Below are 18565 nucleotides of genomic sequence, written 5' to 3' on the forward strand. Positions count from 1 at the left end.
ATTGTCCATTTTATTGGCATATAATTGCTGATAGTAGTCTCTTATGATCCTTTGTATTTCTGTGTTGTCTGTTGTGATCTCTCCATTTTCATTTCTAATTTTATTGATTTGACTTTTCTCCCTTTGTTTCTTGATGAGTCTGGCTAATGGTTTGTCAATTTTATTTATCCTCTCAAAGAACCAGCTTTTGGCTTTGCTGATTTTTGCTATGGTCTCTTTTGTTTCTTTTGCATTTATTTCTGCCCTAATTTTTAAGATTTCTTTCTTTCTACTAACCCTGGGGTTCTTCATTTCTTCCCTTTCTAGTTGCTTTAGGTGTAGAGTTAGGTTATTTATTTGACTTTTTTCTTGTTTCTTGAGGTATGCCTGTATTGCTATGAACTTTCCCCTTAGGACTGTTTTTACAGTGTCCCACAGGTTTTGGGTTGTTGTGTTTTCATTTTCATTCATTTCTATGCAAATTTTGATTTCTTTTTTGATTTCTTCTGTGATTTGTTGGTTATTCAGCAGTGTGTTGTTCAGCCTCCATATGTTGGAATTTTTAATAGTTTTTCTCCTGTAATTGAGATCTAATCTTACTGCATTGTGGTCAGAAAAGATGCTTGGAATGATTTCAATTTTTTTGAATTTACCAAGGCTAGATTTATGGCCCAGGATGTGATCTATCCTGGAGAAGGTTCCGTGTGCACTTGAGAAAAAGGTGAAATTCATTGTTTTGGGGTGAAATGTCCTATAGATATCAGTTAGGTCTAACTGGTCTATTGTATCATTTAAAGTTTGTGTTTCCTTGTTAATTTCCTGTTTAGTTGATCTATCCATAGGTGTGAGTGGGGTATTAAAGTCTCCCACTATTATTGTGTTATTGTTAATTTCCCCTTTCATACTTGTTAGCATTTGTCTTACATATTGCGGTGCTCCTATGTTGGGTGCATATATATTTATAATTGTTATATCTTCTTCTTGGATTGATCCTTTGATCATTATGTAGTGACCTTCTTTGTCTCTTTTCACAGCCTTTGTTTTAAAGTCTATTTTATCTGATATGAGTATTGCTACTCCTGCTTTCTTTTGGTCTCTATTTGCATGGAATATCTTTTTCCAGCCCTTCACTTTCAGTCTGTATGTGTCCTCTGTTTTGAGGTGGGTCTCTTGTAGACAACATATATAGGGGTCTTGTTTTTGTTTCCATTCAGCCAGTCTTTGTCTTTTGGTTGGGGCGTTCAACCCATTGACGTTTCAGGTAATTATTGATAAGTATGATCCCGTTGCCATTTACTTTATTGTTTTGGGTTCAAGTTTATACACCCTTTTTGTGTTTCCTGCCAAGAGAATATCCTTTGGTATTTGTTGGAGAGCTGGTTTGGTGGTGCTGAATTCTCTCAGCTTTTGCTTGTCTGTAAAGCTTTTGATTTCTCCTTCATATTTGAATGAGATCCTTGCTGGGTACAGTAATCTGGGCTGTAGGTTATTTTCTTTCATCACTTTAAATATGTCTTGCCATTCCCTCCTGGCTTGAAGAGTTTCTATTGAAAGATCAGCTGTTATCCTTATGGGAATTCCCTTGTGTGATATTTGTTGTTTTTCCCTTGCTGCTTTTAATATTTGTTCTTTGTGTTTGATCTTTGTTAATTTGATTAATATGTGTCTTGAGATATTTCGCCTTGGGTTTATCCTGTCTGGGACTCTCTGGGTTTGTTGGACTTGGGTGATTATTTCCTTCCCCATTTTAGGGAAGTTTTCAACTATTATCTCCTCAAGTATTTTCTCATGGTCTTTCTTTTTGTCTTCTTCTTCTGGGACTCCTATGATTCGAATGTTGTAGTGATTAATATTGTCCTGGAGGTCTCTGAGATTGTCCTCATTTCTTTTAATTCATTTTTCTTTTTTCCTCTCTGATTCATTTATTTCTACCATTCTATCTTCTAATTCACTAATCCTATCTTCTGCCTCTGTTATTCTACTATTTGCTGCCTCCAGAGTGTTTTTGATCTCATTTATTGCATTATTCATTATATATTGACTCTTTTATTTCTTCTAGGTCCTTGTTAAACCTTTCTTGCATCTTCTCAATCCTTATCTCCAGGCTATTTATCTGTGATTCCATTTTGATTTCAAGATTTTGGATCATTTTCACTATCATTATTCAGAATTCTTTATCAGGTAGATTCCCTATCTCTTCCTCTTTTGTTTGGTTTGGTGGGCATTTATCCTGTTCCTTTACCTGCTGGGTATTCCTCTGTCTCTTCATCTTGTTTATATTGCTGAGTTTGGGGTGTCCTTTCTGTATTCTGGCAGTTTGTGGAGTTCTCTTTATTGTGGAGTTTCCTCACTGTGTGTGGGTTTGTACAGGTGGCTTGTCAAGGTTTCTTGGTTAGGGAAGCCTGTGTCGGTGTTCTGGTGGGTGGAGCTGTATTTCTTCTCTCTGGAGTGCAATTCAGTGTCCAGTAATGAGTTATGAGATGTCTATGGTTTTGTAGTAACTTTGGGCAACCTGTATATTGGAGGTCAGGACTGAGTTCCTGTGTTGCTGGAGAATTTGCATGGTATGTCTTGCTCTGGAACTTGTTGGCCCTTGTGTGATGCTTGGTTTCAGTGTAGGTATGGAGGCATTTGATGAGCTCCTGTTAATTAATGTTCCCTGGAGTCAGGAGTTCCCTGGAGTCAGGGTTTTGACTTATGCCTCCTGCTTCCAGTTTTCAGTCTTATTTTTACAGTAGTCTCAAGACATCTCCTTCTATACAGCACCATTGATAAAACATCTAGGTTAAAGATGAAAAGTTTCTCCACAGTGAGGGACACCCAGAGAGGTTCACAGAGTTACATGGAGAAGAGAAGAGGGAGGAAGGAGTTAGAGGTGACCCAAATGAGATGAGGTGGACTCAATAGAGGAGAGAGCGAGCTAGCCAGTAATCACTTCCTTATGTGCAGTCCACAACTGGACAGCTCAGAGATGTTCACAGAATTATACAGAGAAGAGAAGAGGGAGGAAGGAGACAGAGGTGGCCAGGAGGATAAAAGGGGGGAATGAAAAGGAGGGAGACAGATCCAGCCAGTAATCAGTTCCCTAAGTGTTCTCCACCATCTGGAACACACAGAAATTTACAGAGTTGGGTAGAGCAGAGAGGGGTTAGGGAGAAGACACAGGCGACTGGGTGGAGAAAAAGGAGTGTCCAAAGGGGGAGAGAGCAGTCAAGCCAGTAATCTCACTCCCAAGTAAAAATGGGTACTGAAGATTGGGTTCTTAAAAGTACAAAATTGATAACAAATACCAAAAAGCAAAAATTAAAAATCTAGAGTGGAGTTTGGAATTTCAAAAATACAGTGTTAAAGAAAAGAAGAAGAAAAAGAGAAAAAAAAAGCAAAGTCACAAAAATTATAATATATATATATATATATATATGAAGTTTGCTTTTAAAAAAATAGGGTCTTTTTTTTTTTTGCAAAGTAATAGTAGGTTATAAAAGTGAAATTTAAAGGAGTAATAGAGGACTTAAATTTTTTTTAAATTAAAAAAAGAAAAGAAGGAATGAATGATCGTAAAAATAGTAAAAATATATCTAGGACTTTCTCTGGTGTTATTGTGGGTATTGTGGGGTCAGTTCATTTTTGGCTAGTTCCTTGGTCCGGCTTATATTTCTCAAGATCTATAGGCCCCTTCCTATGTAGTTGATACTAATGACAGGGTTTTAATCTATTGCACCTGTCGCTTCCAAGACGGTTCCCTCTGTTTTAGCTTCTTCTGTTTGCTGGTCTCTTCATTGTCTGATTTCTGCCCTGACACAAAGGGGGCGGTGGTGGACACTTTTTTTTTTTTTAGGCTCACTTGTTCAGTCGCGCTGTGGGGAGGGAGGGACGCTGCAAACAAATAACACTGGTGTGTGCTCGCAGTGCCTCAGGCACACTGGGCCTGCCCCCATTCATGGCGCGTGTACCCTCCCTGCCCCACACTGCTCAGGCTCTAGGTTGCTCCGCCGGGAACCATCCGAGGCTGGCTGTGGGCTGCCTGCACCTCCCAGGTCTAAGCTGCTCAGGTTCAGGCACTTGGGTAGTCCTCAGAGGCACAGACTCGGTTGGGCCTGCGTTTTGTGCCCTTCCCAGGTCTGAGCAGCTCAGGTGATGAGGTGTTTGGCGAGCGCGGTTGCTGCGACTTATCGCCTCCCCGCCACTCAGTTTTCTGGGTGTACAACCGGCACACCTTCTCAGGTGGATGTTGACCGTCCAGAACCCCAAGAAGTCTTAGTTAGCATAGAAGCCTGCCTACAGTTTTGTAGATAATGTCTCTCTGGGGCTGCGATTGCCCCCTTCTGGCTCTGGCTGCCTGTCACTGGAGGGGGATGGTCTACAGCCGGCTATCTCTGTTCAGTCCTTTGTTCTGTGCGCGGGCCTGGCGGTGTCTTAGGTTAGGGCTGGCTTTTCGCATGGTAGTTATCCCACAGTCTGGTTTGCTAGCCCAAGTTAGTTTGCTCAGATAGCGCTCAGGGCATTCAGGCCACATCCTTTCTCTAAGCGATGCAGCCCGTGCCTCCCTGCCCAGCCCCGCTTGCTAGTGGCGGGTGCAGGCGTCTGTGCTGCTTCTCCACTGGGGGAGTTACCATTGGGCTCGTAATCTGTGGGTTTTAATTGTTTATTTATTTTTCCTCCCTGTTATGTTGCCCTCCGTGCTTCCAAGGCTCGGCACAGACTCGGCAGTGAGAGTGTTTCCTGGTGTTTGGAAACTTCTCTCTTTTTAAGACTCCCTTCCCGGGATGGAGCTCGAGCCCTTCCTCTTTTGTCTCTTTTTTTGTCTTTTATATTTTTTCCTACCTCCTTTCGAAGACAATGGGCTGCTTTTCTGGGTGCCTGATGTCCTCTGCCGGCTTTCAGAAGTTGTTTTGTGGAATTTACTCGGCGTTTAAATGTTCTTTTCATGAATTTGTGGTGGAGAAAGTGGTCTCCCTGTCCTATTCCTCCGCCATCGTAGCTCCTCCTCACAAAGTGATTTTAGAAGGTCACGCTTCACAAACTCAAATGGCCAAGAAATATAGATGAGTGATTGTGACCAAAGCAGTAGGAGTGACCAGGCAAACAGAGAATGCTTATTCAGTTTAAAACATTCATATAGATTTAAAGATTACTCAGGACCTGCTGTGGACTTTCAATTTTCCATTCCTGGATCATGGAAGAGAAAACTCTTACAGAAAATCTTTTATTTACTTCTATTTATATTGAACCTTGCAGGTTTCCCTGGTGGCTCAGAAGGTTAGGAATCCACATGCAGTGTGGGAGACCTGGGTTCAGTCTCTGGGTTGGGAAGATCCTCTGGGGAAGCGAATGGGTATCCACTCCAGTATTCTTGCCTGGAGAATTCCATGGACAGACGAGCCTGGCAGGCTACAGTAGTCCATAGGGTTGCAAAGAGTCGGACACAACTGAGAAACTTTCACTTTCAGAATGAGTAAAACTCCCCTAACCCCCAACAAAAAAGAAAAAAGAGCAGGAAAGGGCATTCTAACCTGAGACATCTCACAAGCACAAGCCTGACTAGCAGGGGAGAAGAGCCTTTGTGGGTAGGATGAGGTCTTGAACACCTGTGTGAGGAGTTTGAACTTTATTTATTGTGCATAGAATAGGATTTTTAGATCTGCTCCAAGTATCTCCTTTTCCCAGGTACCGTGGCTCAGAAATGTGGCTACCATTCCACTTGTCCGTCTGGCCCAAACCTAAGAGCTACCATTTTTTACTTTCTTTTTCTCTCAGACCCCAGGGACAGAGCCATGTTTTGTGGAAATGAATCTCATAAATTGGTGAGGGTTCTCTCAAGAGAAAAGCAATATCAGTTCAGTTCAGTCACTCAGTCGTGTCCGACTCTTTGTGACCCCATGAATTGCAGCATGCCAAGCCTCCCTGTCCATCACAAACTCCCGGAGTTCACTCAGACTCATGTCCATCGAGTCAGTGATGCCATCCAGCCATCTCATCCTCTGTCGTCCCCTTCTCCTCCTGCCCCCAATCCCTCCCAGCATCAGAGTCTTTTCCAATGAGTCAACTCTACGCATGAGGTGGCCAAAGTACTAGAGTTTCAGCTTTAGCATCATTCCTTCCAAAGTAATCCCAGGGCTGATCACCTTCAGAATGGACTGGCTGGATCTCCTTGCAGTCCAGGGGACTCTCAAGAGTCTTCTCCAACACCACAGTTCAATTCTTCAGCACTCAGCCTTCTTCACAGTCCAACTCTCACATCCATACATGACCACTGGAAAAACCATAGCCTTGACTAGACAGACCTTTGTTGGCAAAGTAATGTCTCTGCTTTTGAGTATGCTATCTAGGTTGGACATAGCTTTCCTTCCAAGGAGTAAGCATCTTAATTTCATGGCTGCAGTCACCATCTGCAGTGATTTTGGAGCCCCAAAAATAAAGTCTGACACTGTTTCCACTGTTTCCCTATCTATTTCCCATGAAGTGTTGGGACCGGATGCCATGATCTTCATTTTCTGAATGTTGAGCTTTAAGCCAAATTTTTTACTCTCCACTTTCACTTTCATCAAGAGGCTTTTTAGTTCCTCTTCACTTTCTGCCATAAGGGTGGTGTCATCTGCATATCTGAGGTTGTTGATATTTCTCCTGAGAATCTTGATTTCAGCTTGTGTTTCTTCCAGTCCAGCGTTTCTCATGATGTACTCTGCATAGAAGTTAAATAAGCAGGGTGACAATATACAGCCTTGACGTACTCCCTTTCCTATTTGGAACCAGTTTGTTGTTCCATGTCCAGTTCTAACTGTTGCTTCCTGACCTGCATACAGATTTCTCAAGAGGCAGGTCAAGTGGTCTGTTATTCCCATCTCTTTCAGAATTTTCCACAGTTTACTGTGATCCACACAGTCAAAGGCTTTAGCATAGTCAATAAAGCAGAAGTAGGTGTTTTTCTGGAACTCTCTTGCTTTTTCTATGATTCAGCGGATGTTGGCAATTTGATCTCTGGTTCCTCTGCCTTTTCTAAAACCAGCTTGAACATCAGGAAGTTCACGGTTCACGTATTTCTGAAGCCTGGCTTGGAGAATTTTGAGCATTACTTTACTATCATGTGAGATGAGCGCAGTTGTGCGGCAGTTTGAGCATTCTGTGGCATTGCCTTTCTTTGGGATTGGAATGAAAACTGACCTTTTCCAGTCCTGTGGCCACTGCTGAGTTTTCCAAATTTGCTGGCATATTGAGTGCAGCACTTTCACAGCATCATCTTTTAGGATTTGAAATGGCTCAACTGGAATTCCATCACCTCCACTAGCTTTGTTCATAGTGATGCTTTCTAAGGCCCACTTGACTTCACATTCCAGGATGTCTGGCTCTAGGTCAGTGATCACACCATTGTGAGTATCTGGGTCGTGAAGATCTTTTTTGTACAGTTCTTCTGTGTATTCTTGACACCTCTTCTTGATATCTTCTGCTTCTGTTAGGTCCATATGATTTCTGTCCTTTATTGAGCCCATCTTTGCATGAAATGTTCCCTTGGTATCTCTAATTTTCTTGAAGAGGTGTCTAGTCTTTCCCATTTTGTTGTTTTCCTCTATTTCTTTGCATTGATCGCTGAGGAAGGCTTTCTTATCTCTCCTTGCTATTCTTTGGAACTCTGCATTCAGATGCTTATATCTTTCCTTTTCTCCTTTGCTTTTTACTTCTCTTGTTTTCACAGCTATTTGTAAGGCCTCCCCAGACAGCCATTCTGCTTTTTTGCATTTCTTTTCCATGGGGATGGTCTTGATCCCTGTCTCCTGTACAATGTCACGAACCTCATTCCATAGTTCATCATAGCCAGGTGCAAATATGAGTATTTCGGATGGTCTGTGCAAGTGGCAGGAAACCCACTTCTGCAGAATTTATATCAAAGCCATCACTGGAGTCTGCTGCTTCTATCTTGAAAAATACATTTCCAAACCCAGCTGCTTCTCCTGACATCCACCACTACTTCTCCAGACCAAGCAACCGTCAGCTCCGGTATTTGTTGTTGTTGAGTCACTCAGTGGTGTCTGACTCTTTGTGGCCCCATGGACAGCAGCACGCCAGGATTCCCTGTCCTTCACTATCTCCCGGAGATTGCTCAAACTCATGCCCATTGCGTCGGTGATGTCATCCAACCATCTCACCCTCTGTCGCTCTTTTCTCCTCCTACCCTCAATGTTTCCCAGCATCAGGGTCTTTTCCCTGATGAGTCAGCTCTTCACATCAGGTGGCCATAGAAGCCTACAATTCTGCCCCCACCAACTGGCCCCCCTGCTGACTATCTTGCCCTGCTGCAGTCTATTCCAGACACATCAGGCAGAATGTTCCTTTTAAAGTCTAAATAAGATCATGTCATCTCTTTGCTGGAGATCCTTCAGCGACTATCTACCGTACAAAGAATAAAATCCAGAGTCCTTCCTCTGGGTTTCGAGGTTCTAGTGTACAGCCTCTACTTCTCAGGCAGCATCTTCTGCCACTCCCCACTTATCACCCCACTGCAAGTACACTGGCTTCCTGGCTATTCCTTTAACAAGTCGACCACTCCACTGCCTGAGGGCCTTTGCATTTGTTTTTCCCTGGGCTTGGATCACCCTTTCCATAAATATTTCTACATCTCTCCGCATCATTTTGTATAACCTTAGCTAGAATGTCACCTTCTGATCACCCTGTCTAAATGCGCCACTCTTTAACCTTTATCCCTTTACTTTTGCTTTATCGTCTTTATCACTGCTTACTTTATTGTTGATTTTTCATGGTATTGTCTATTGTCCCCACTGCACATAAACTCCCTGAAGGCAGAAATTGTATCTGTTTTACTCACTCTGTTTTCCCAAAGCCTAACAAAGTACCTGCCAGAGAGAATAGTGTAAATCCTTCTCTGGAGATTGATGGGATTCTTCAAAGCCTCCACAATTTTTCAAACCCAGCATTTCCTTTTAAAAAAAATTCCAGGCATACCAAGAAGGAGGACCAAAAGAAAAGAACTAGAAAGTAGAATGATACCTTTAGATGACCCACTTATTGAAATTATCAGGCACAAACTCTATATTAATTAATATCTTTTTAAAAAGCCAGATTAAACATATGAGACATGGTGAAGATACAGATGCAATATGCTAAAAAGATCTAACATGAGTACAGTGGGACTTCTAGGGAAAAAAAGAAGAAATAGGCTGAAAATAATATTTGAAAAAATAATGGCCAAGAATCTTTCAAAAGTCATTCAAAAAAAAAAAAAAAAACAACAACAAAAAAACAAAACCTTGCCACGAACTCAATCAGCTCTCTAAGCCCGTAAAAGGGTTAGTGTTAGTCACTCAGTCGTGTCCAACTCTTTGTAACCCCATGGATTGTAGCCCACCAGGCTTATTTGTCCATGGGATTCTCCAGCAAGAGTACTGGAGTGGGTTTCCATGCCCTTCTCCAGGGGATCTTCCTAACCCACAGATCGAACCCAGGTCTGCTGCATTGCAGGCTGATTACTGTCTGAACCACCACCCTAAAGGGATAAATACAAAGCAAACCACGATGAGGCACATCATTGTAACACTGCTAGAGGTGACAGAGAGAATACCTTAAAGAAGAAGAAGGAGGGGAAAGGGAAGAAAGGGAAGGGGAAGAGGAAGGAGAAGAGGAAAAGGAAGTTAGAAAAATAAGGCACTTCCTTCAAAAGAATAACAATAAGACTGACAAATTAGGTCACGTTGGAAGATGTGGCAGAAAGAGACGGTGGCGGTCAGAAGGCAATGTAATGGCATCTTTAAAGTCATGTCAGTCGTGTCCGACTCTCTGTAAGCCTATGGACCATGGCCTGCTAGGCTTCTCTGTCCATGGGACTCTCCAGGCAAGGATACTGGAGTCGGTTGTCATTTCCTTCTCCAGGAAAAGAAAATAACTACCAAAGGTAAAATTATGTTACCTTTTCGGATCTACAGAAATGGTGGTAACCTCCCTGTGATCTTCTCAGTGTGGAAACCAGTTCTTCCAAGGCCTCCTACCAACACTGGCATGCTTACCTCCTCTGCAGGCCACCCAGAGCTCGCCTCGGGCTCCATCCAGGCCCTGCGCCCTCTGCACGCTCTCATCCCCAGTTGCTGCTCCTCTGCCCTCACCTGTACTCCATAGCATAGCTTCCTGCTTACCCAGCGACTACAGACCGGCTCCAGGCTGGGAAAACCAGTGAACCTCTCTACCATCCAGTGGTCCGAGTTATACCTCCCACAAGGTCTGAACTCCCGTGTTTGTCCTTTTGTGAGAATTCTCTCAAATTCTCAAATAATCTCTCCAAATCTCTCAAATTCTCAAATAAGGATACCATCTAGAATTTCCTTATACTTTACAGTCACTCTTATCAGGGTGTAGTAATTCTTTATTGTCTATTAACATTATTAAGTTTCTACTGTTTAAGCCACTGATTGGACTCAGATTAATACAAAAGACTATGTCAAAATGATAAAGGGCCATTTCACCAAAGAAACAGAGCAAATTCTAAATTTGAATTCAGCTAATAATACAACTTCAAATTACACAAAACAAAAATGGACATAACTAAAAACAGAAGTGAATTAATGTATCAGCATAGAAATTTAATATCTCGTAGTAATTGAAAGAAAAAAGCAGAAGATCTCTATATTCCAAAGCTGTTCTTTGTATAAACATCCTTAAAAAGGTGTCTCAGAACAGAAGCAGCCTGTGTCTCTATACACAAAACTTGCAGAAATTCAAGAGACCCTGTGGAAAATTATCTCCCAACAGTTGTTTGGTGGTATATGGGTAAAAAAAGTTTAAATATTTTTCCTTAGCAGGCAAGTTTAATTTTTCTTGCTTAAAGCATTTGACTAATTTTTTTCAATGTGAGACTTGCAATATGTATAATACATTGGTGGAGGACCAAATGCTCCTGGGCCCTTTTCCTTTTTTTTGGAGAAGAAAGAGTGGCTTTATTACTTTGTCAGGCAAAGGGGGAACACAGTAGGCTAGTGCCTCAAGACCTGTGCCCCCGAGAAGTCTTAATAGATGAAATGAAACTTATTCTGTATCATTATCCATGTCCACTCTCAGTTAAGTGTTCACTGATAACTCGGGCAGCTCTAACTGGAGTGCCTTAAAAATAACACCAGTTAGTATAAATTCTGACATATCCATGTAAAACCCAGCACAAGTCTCATCTACAACAAGATAATGTCTCGTCTTAAATTAAATGGACATTTAATGTCTTGGAAGAATATAGAAAAAGGGGTTTGGTGTCATATATGAAATGAATCGCCAGTCCAGGTTTGATGCATGATACAGGGTGCTCGGGGCTGGTGCACTGGGATGACCCAGAGGGATGGTATGGGAAGGGAGGTGGGAGGGGGGTTCAGGATGGGGAACACATGTACACCCTTGGCAGATTCATGTTGATGTATGACAAAACCAATACAATATTGTAAAGCAATTAGCCTCCAATTAAATAAATTTATATTTTAAAAAAAAGAAAAAGGGGTTTGGGGTTGTCTGGGAAAGGAGAGAAAGGCTAAGAATGTACAACAGGAAGAGCTACCTGATTCCATTATTTAACCATACACAAAGAGAAACTTTTCTCTGCATGCATAGCAGCGCTGACCTCCCCTCAGGTATTGTGACATAAGTTGGACTTCACTTCATCAGTTCCAGGGTGGAGGGCACCAGCAGACTTTGGAGTCAGATATTCCAGCCTCTGCGGCTGACTAGCTTTGAGAGTTGTGCACAAGTTTCACGTTTTTGCTCCTTAACTGGGAAGTAGATATAATAATAGCACTTACCTCATAGGGCCATTATGAAGAGTAAGTTCTGAAAAGTGCTTGTATAGAGTCTAGTATACATTGTCAGTAAATGGTAGCTCATATAGTTGTTGAAAAGACATTAGTGATGATGGTCTTAATAATATATGGGAGAAAAATCATATCTTGTCCTCTATCCATGTTCCTCGCATATATGAGACAAAAGCTATTCTGTAAATCACCAATGGTGAGTGTAGACTCGCCATCAGAGTGATGAGGCATATCTGAGACTCAGTGCACCTCCAGACCACCGTGAGGTTTCTCTGGTTAATGATCATCTGTCCATTTCCTGGACTCTGTGCAGCCATAGAGCTCCCAGATCCAGGAGTGGGCTGCAGGGTGTGGTAGTTAAACTTACAGAATGTTCAATATGTATTCTGGTTCCACTTCGTTTTATATTGAGTTCACTTCTTTTTCATATTGAGTTATCCCTGGTGGCTCGGATGGGAAAGAATCTGCCTGCAATGCAGGAGACTCGGGTTCGATTCCTGGGTTGGAAAGATCCCCTGGAGAAGGTCATGACAACCCGCTCCAGTATTCTTGCCTGGAGAATCCCATGGACAGAGGAGGCTGATGGGCTACAGTCCATGGGGTCACAAAGAGTTGGACATGATTGAGCAAGTAACAGTTTCACACTTACACGTAGTTGATATACAATATTCTGTAAGTTTCAGGTGTACAACATAATGACTCATAATTTTCAAAGGTTATAGTTATTATAAAATATTGGCTATATTTCTTGTGCTGCACAAATATATCCTTGTAGCTTGTTTATTTTATGCATAGTAGTTTGTACCTCTTAATCACCTACCCCTATCTTTCCCCTCCTCCCCCTCCCCCCCCTCTACTCCCCCTCTCTACTAGTCTTTTCTTTGATTCATGAGACTTTTTCTCTTTTCTTATATTCTCTAGTTTGTTTTATTTTTTTAATTCCACAGATAAGTGATATCACACAGTATTTGTCTTTATCTGACTTATTTCACTAAGTTATTTATTTCACTTATTTCACCATATTGTTGCAAAGAGTGAGTTTTCATTCTTTTTCTATATCTGAGTAATATTCCATTGTGTATGTATATGTATGTGTATATATAATGTTTTTAAATGAAACAGAATAATACTTCCCAATCATCTGGGGTCTAGAAGAAGCAGCTCTTGCAGCAAATCTGAAAGTCCTTAATTATTTTCTTTTGTCTTACTTTTTATTTATTTTTTTAATACAAATTTATTTATTTTAATTGGAGGCTAGTTATAATATTGTATTGTCTTTGCCATACATCAGCATGAATTCGCCATGGGTGTACACGTGTTCCCCATCCTGAACCCCCCTCCCACCTCCCTCCCCATACTATCTCTCTGGGTCCATCCCAGTGCACCAGCCCCGAGCATCCTGTGTCATGCATTGCACCTGGACTGGTGATTTGTTTCACGTATGATATTATACATGTTTCAATGCCATTCTCCCAAATCATCCCACCCTCTCCCTCTCCCACAGAGTCCAAAAGACTGTTCTATACATCTGTGTCTCTTTTGCTGTCTCGTATACAGGGTTTTTGTTACCATCTTTCTAAATTCCATATATATGCGTTAATATACTGTATTGGTGTTTTTCTTTCTGGCTTACTTCACTCTGTATAATAAGCTCCAGTTTCATCCACCTCATTAGAATTGATTCAAATGTATTCTTTTTAATGGCTGAGTAATACTCCATTGTGTATATGTACCACAGCTTTCTTCTCCATTCATCTGCTGATGGACATCGAGGTTGCTTCCATGTCCTGGCTATTATAAATAGTGCTGCGATGAACATTGGGGTACACGTGTCTCTGAAAGTCCTTAATTTTAGTGAGCATCAGAATCACTCAAGGAGCATGTCAAAAGTGCAAAATCCCCAGGCTCTACCCACAACATTTTTGAATGAATAAATCAGGTGGTGCCCAGTAATATGCATTTTTAGTAAACTCCCTGGGGATTCTTCTGGTGTTGGTGATGCATGGACCACCCTTTGAGAAATATTGCCTCAAATGTACCAAGCTGGTTGGGGCTCATTTATCCATCTGATATTACTTATTTCTGTTTCTCTTTTACCATATTCCATCATAAAAATCTGCTTTTCAGCATGAGATGTAGAACATGGTGGAGAAGATCAACCAGGGTGAGGCAGGCAGCTCTTCTATTTCCACCCCAGCATCCTTATGTGGGTATCAGGGCCTAGACTTGACACTGCAAATGAAAAGTGAATTTTCCAGTGATTGAGAGACTGTGTCTTGGTTTGAGAGAAGAGAAATGGAGGAATTTCTGACTTTAAGGGCACAGAAATACATGAAAGAAAAGGTTATCAAAGAATAAAGCAAACAGTGTTTATTAAATAAAAGGAACACCATCCATTAATGTGGTTGGTCAGTGAGGATTCAGGTTATTATTACAGATAAATTCAGAAGTGATGTTTATATGTTTTCAGTGACAAAAATGGACCCTCAGGTTATAATTCTGTTAATTAATATCTCCCGTACTTGAGAAAAGTCATCTGAGGATAAAAGTGATGATAAACACTGGGTCCTTTTCCATGTTATCACATTGCAGGTGGACAATACATGATAGAAAGTGGCTGTCAGTTCTTCCCCCAACGTAGGACTGGGAGCAACTTGGTTATTATGATCTGTTCCCAGCTGGCTGTTTCTAAAGAATGAAGTATTTCTGTTACAGAGACTCTGTGTTTCTACAGGTGCTTTCCTGTTCATTATTCAAATCCATACAAATACCTGCTTCAGCAGCAAAAGTTCCTTTGCTTCAGAATGGCAAGGTATAAATAGTTTTGTAAGATGAGTGCCTAGATCATCTTAAATGTTGAGAACATTGGCATATAGCTGTGAATCAGGTTTCAAGCTGTTGTACCATTTCTTGGGGGAAAAAAAGAAGTGTACTTCTTTAATTTATCCCTCAAAGGTCTAATGAGTTTAATTGCTCCTATTTTGAGCCTGGCTTCAAACAGTACACCCAATTAACCTGGCTATATTTAAAGGAGGAGGAAATATCATCAAATAAAAATGCAACACCCAGAGATACAAAACTGAAAACAGTGTTACTCTTTATTGAGTCATTTTTTGAGAGGAGTCGAGTGACATGCTAGCAAAGTAATACTCAAAATTCTTCAAGCTAGACTTCAACAGTACATGAACTGAGAACTTGCAGATGTTCAAGCTGGGTTTAGAAAAGGCAGAGGAACAAGAGATCAAATTGCCAACATCCATTGGATCATAGAAAAAGCAAGAGAATTCCAGAGAAACATCTACTTCTGCTTCATTGACTATGCTAAAGCCTTTGGCTGTGTGGATCACAACAAACTGGAAAATTCTTAAAGAGATGGGAATACTGGACCACCCTACCTGCCTCCTGAGAAATCTGTATGCAGGTCAAGAAGCAACAGTTAGAACTGGACGTGGAAGAATGGGTTGACTCCAAATTGGGAAAGGAGTATGTCAAGGCTGTATATTGTCACCCTACTTATTTAACTTATATGCAGAATACATCATGTGAAATGCTGGGCTGGATGAACCACAAGCTGGAATCAAGATTGCCAGGAGAAATGTCAATAACCTCAGATATGCAGATGACACCACTCTTATGGCAGAAAGCGAAAAGGAACTAAAGAGACTCTTGATGGAGGTGAAAGAAGAGAGTGAAAACGTTGGCTTAAAACTCAATATTCAAAAAACTAAGATCATGGCATCCAGTCCCATCACCCTATGGCAAATAGGTGGGGAGACAATGGAAACAGTGAGAGACTTTATTTTCTTGGGCTTCAAAATCACTGCAGATGGTGACTGCAGCCATGAAATTAAAAAACACTTGCTCCTTGGGAAAAAGTTATGACAAACTTAACATATTAAAAGACAGAGACGTTACTTTACCAACAAAGGTGCATCTAGTCAAAGCTATGGTTTTTCCAGTAGTCTTGTATGGATGTGAGTTCAGTTCAGTTCAGTTGCTCAGTCGTGTCCGACTCTTTGCGACCCTATGAATTGCAGCATGCCAGGCCTCCCTGTCCATCACCAACTCCAGGAGTTCACTCAAATTCATGTCCATCGAGTCAGTGATGCCATCTAGCTATCTCATCCTCTGTCATACCCTTCTCCTCCTGCCCCCAATCCCTCCTATCATCAGAGTCTTTTCCAATGAGTCAGCTCTTCGCATGAGGTGGCCAAAGTATTGGAGTGTCAGCTTTAGCATCATTCCTTCCAATGAACACCCAGGACTGATCTCCTTTAGGATGGACTGGTTGGATCTCCTTGCAGTCCAAGGAACTCTCAAGAGTCTTCTCCAACACCACAGTTCAAAAGCATCAATTCTTTGACGCTCAGCTTTTTTCACAGTCCAAATCTCACATCCATACATGACTACTGGAAAAACCATAGCCTTGACTAGACAGAGCTTTGTTGGCAAAGTAATGTCTCTGCTTTTGAATATGCTATCTAGGTTGGTCATAACTTTCCTTCCAAGGAGTAAGCGTCTTTTAATTTCATGGCTGCAATCACCATCTGCAGTTATTTTGGAGCCCCCCAAAATAAAGTCTGACACTGTTTCCACTGTTTTCCCATCTATTTCCCTAGTCCAATCACTTCATGGATGTGAGAGTTGGCCCAAAAAGAAAGCTGAGCACAGAAGAATTGATGTTTTTGAACTGGGTTTTGGAGAAGACTCTTGAGAGTCCCTTGGACAGCAAAAACAAACCAGTCCATCCTAAAGGAAATCAACCCTGAATATTCATTAGAAGGGCTGATGCTGAAGCTGAAACTCCCATACTTTGGCCACCTGATGTGAAGAACTGACTCACTGGAGAAGAACGTGATGTCGAGAAATACTTAAGGCAGGAGAAGGGGACAACAGAGGATGAGATGGTTGGAATGGCATCACCAACTCAATGGGCATGAGTTTGAACAAGCTCTGGGGGTTGTTGATGGACAGGGAAGCCTGGCATGCTGCAGTCCATGGGGTTACAAAGAGTCAGGCACGACTGAGTGACTGAAGTCAACTGTACTAAATGACCTGGAGGCATGAAGTCTCCAGGCCATCCTATATTTGGAAGTGAACATGGACACAGTGAAATGGAATGATTGACTTCTTCACGAAGAGGAGTACACTGATCCACAGCCCAGTGAGGGGAGAAGAACCTTTCTTCTCCATCTCTAACATAGACAATATCACACCTCCATAAATTCCTAAGAGAGAAAGTCTTCTTCCACCACCCTCCTGAATTCTGTCACAGAGGATATGATGGATGCTGTGAAAGATACTGATTCAGAAACTTTCCTATCGGAGAAGGCAATGGCTGTGCGTACCTCGTTTTCCTGGCCCTTACTTAGATCGAGCTGTCCAGCCATCCATCTATCTCTTCCCTCCCACTCTCAGATTCATTGTTCAGAGAAGATCATTTCCCCAACACTTTCCACTGTGGTCACTGACTTGTCTAACTTCTTATTCCCTCTGTTCAAAAACTATCGAAGGAGAGTGATGAAACTCAGAAGGCTGTGAATTACCGCATCTTCACGAAGTACCACGGTTTCTATGTGCATTTGAGAAAAGCACTGAGTTTGGGCAAACCAGACAAAAATAACCAGCTGATACTTAAGGGGTGCTTATCATGTGCCTTTGGCCTTGTTCTAATTTACTTGATCCCCACATCAGGCCATGCATTTATTATATCCATTTTACAAAGAAGTGAATCAAGGAGGAGGAAGGGTCAGTGACTTGCTCAAGGTCACAGTTCATAAGGCTTGGAGCCAGGATTGGAACACGGGCTGTAGAAGCTATGCCTTTAGCCACTATGTAAGCAGGAAGATTAACCAACGGTGTGCACTCGAGCCCTGTTCTCCTGGCCAGACGTTAAGTGCACTGTGTGACTTGGGGAAAAAGGGGAAGAGTCGCTGCTGCTGCCGTCACTCAGAGTGGAGAGGAGCAGCCTGTCCGCAGCTGAGAACCTTCGGAGGAGGCTGCCGGCAACGTTACGTGAGCCCCTCAGACCTGGGCTCTGGAAAATAGGCCTCCTTTCCTGAAGCTGCTAGCTCAGCTGGTAAAGAATCCACTTGCAATGTAGGAGACCTGGGTTCGATCACTGGGCTGGGAAGACCCCCGGAGAAGGGAAAGATTACTCAATCTAGTATTCTGGCCTGGAGAATTCCATGGATTGTACTTTCCATGGGGTCGCAAAGAGCCGGACACAACTGAGTGACTTTCACTTCACTTCCTGAAGCCGCAGGACTCTAAAGATCAGTTGACGTTTTGTTGAGCAGATGGTCTCTAAGGAAAGGGAGAAGTTTCATGTCCCCTTTCAGTGTCAAGATGTCCATCACATGTGCTGGTGGGGAGGGAGGCCACTGTCTTTTGTCCTGACTCTGTGTTTTATCATTATTAATTTTTATTTCTTTATTTGGTTGCACCAGGTCTTGGTTGCATTCAGGATCCTGTGGCCTGCAAACTCTTAATTTGGGTGTGCGAACTCTTGGTTGCTGCCTGTAGGATCCAGTTTCCCAGCTACCGATAGAACCTGGGCCCCCTGCGTTGGAGTCTTATCCACTGGACTACCAGGGAAGTCTCATGGCTCTGCTCTCTTGAGCCTTCTCAGCTTCATTCCCTGACACGGAGGTGCCAGAGCTCCCCCCACTGCCCCTCTGGTTGGGCGGAGTCCTGAGCTGTAAGGATGTGGTGCAGATGGAGGGGTTTTCTCTGTGAGCAAACAGAACCCTCAAGGCCCCAGGTGTGGCAATGGGAGGTGCACGCCTGAGAGAAGG

This window comes from Bubalus bubalis, chromosome 11, assembly GCF_019923935.1.
Source record: "Bubalus bubalis isolate 160015118507 breed Murrah chromosome 11, NDDB_SH_1, whole genome shotgun sequence".
Lineage (NCBI taxonomy): Eukaryota > Metazoa > Chordata > Mammalia > Artiodactyla > Bovidae > Bubalus > Bubalus bubalis.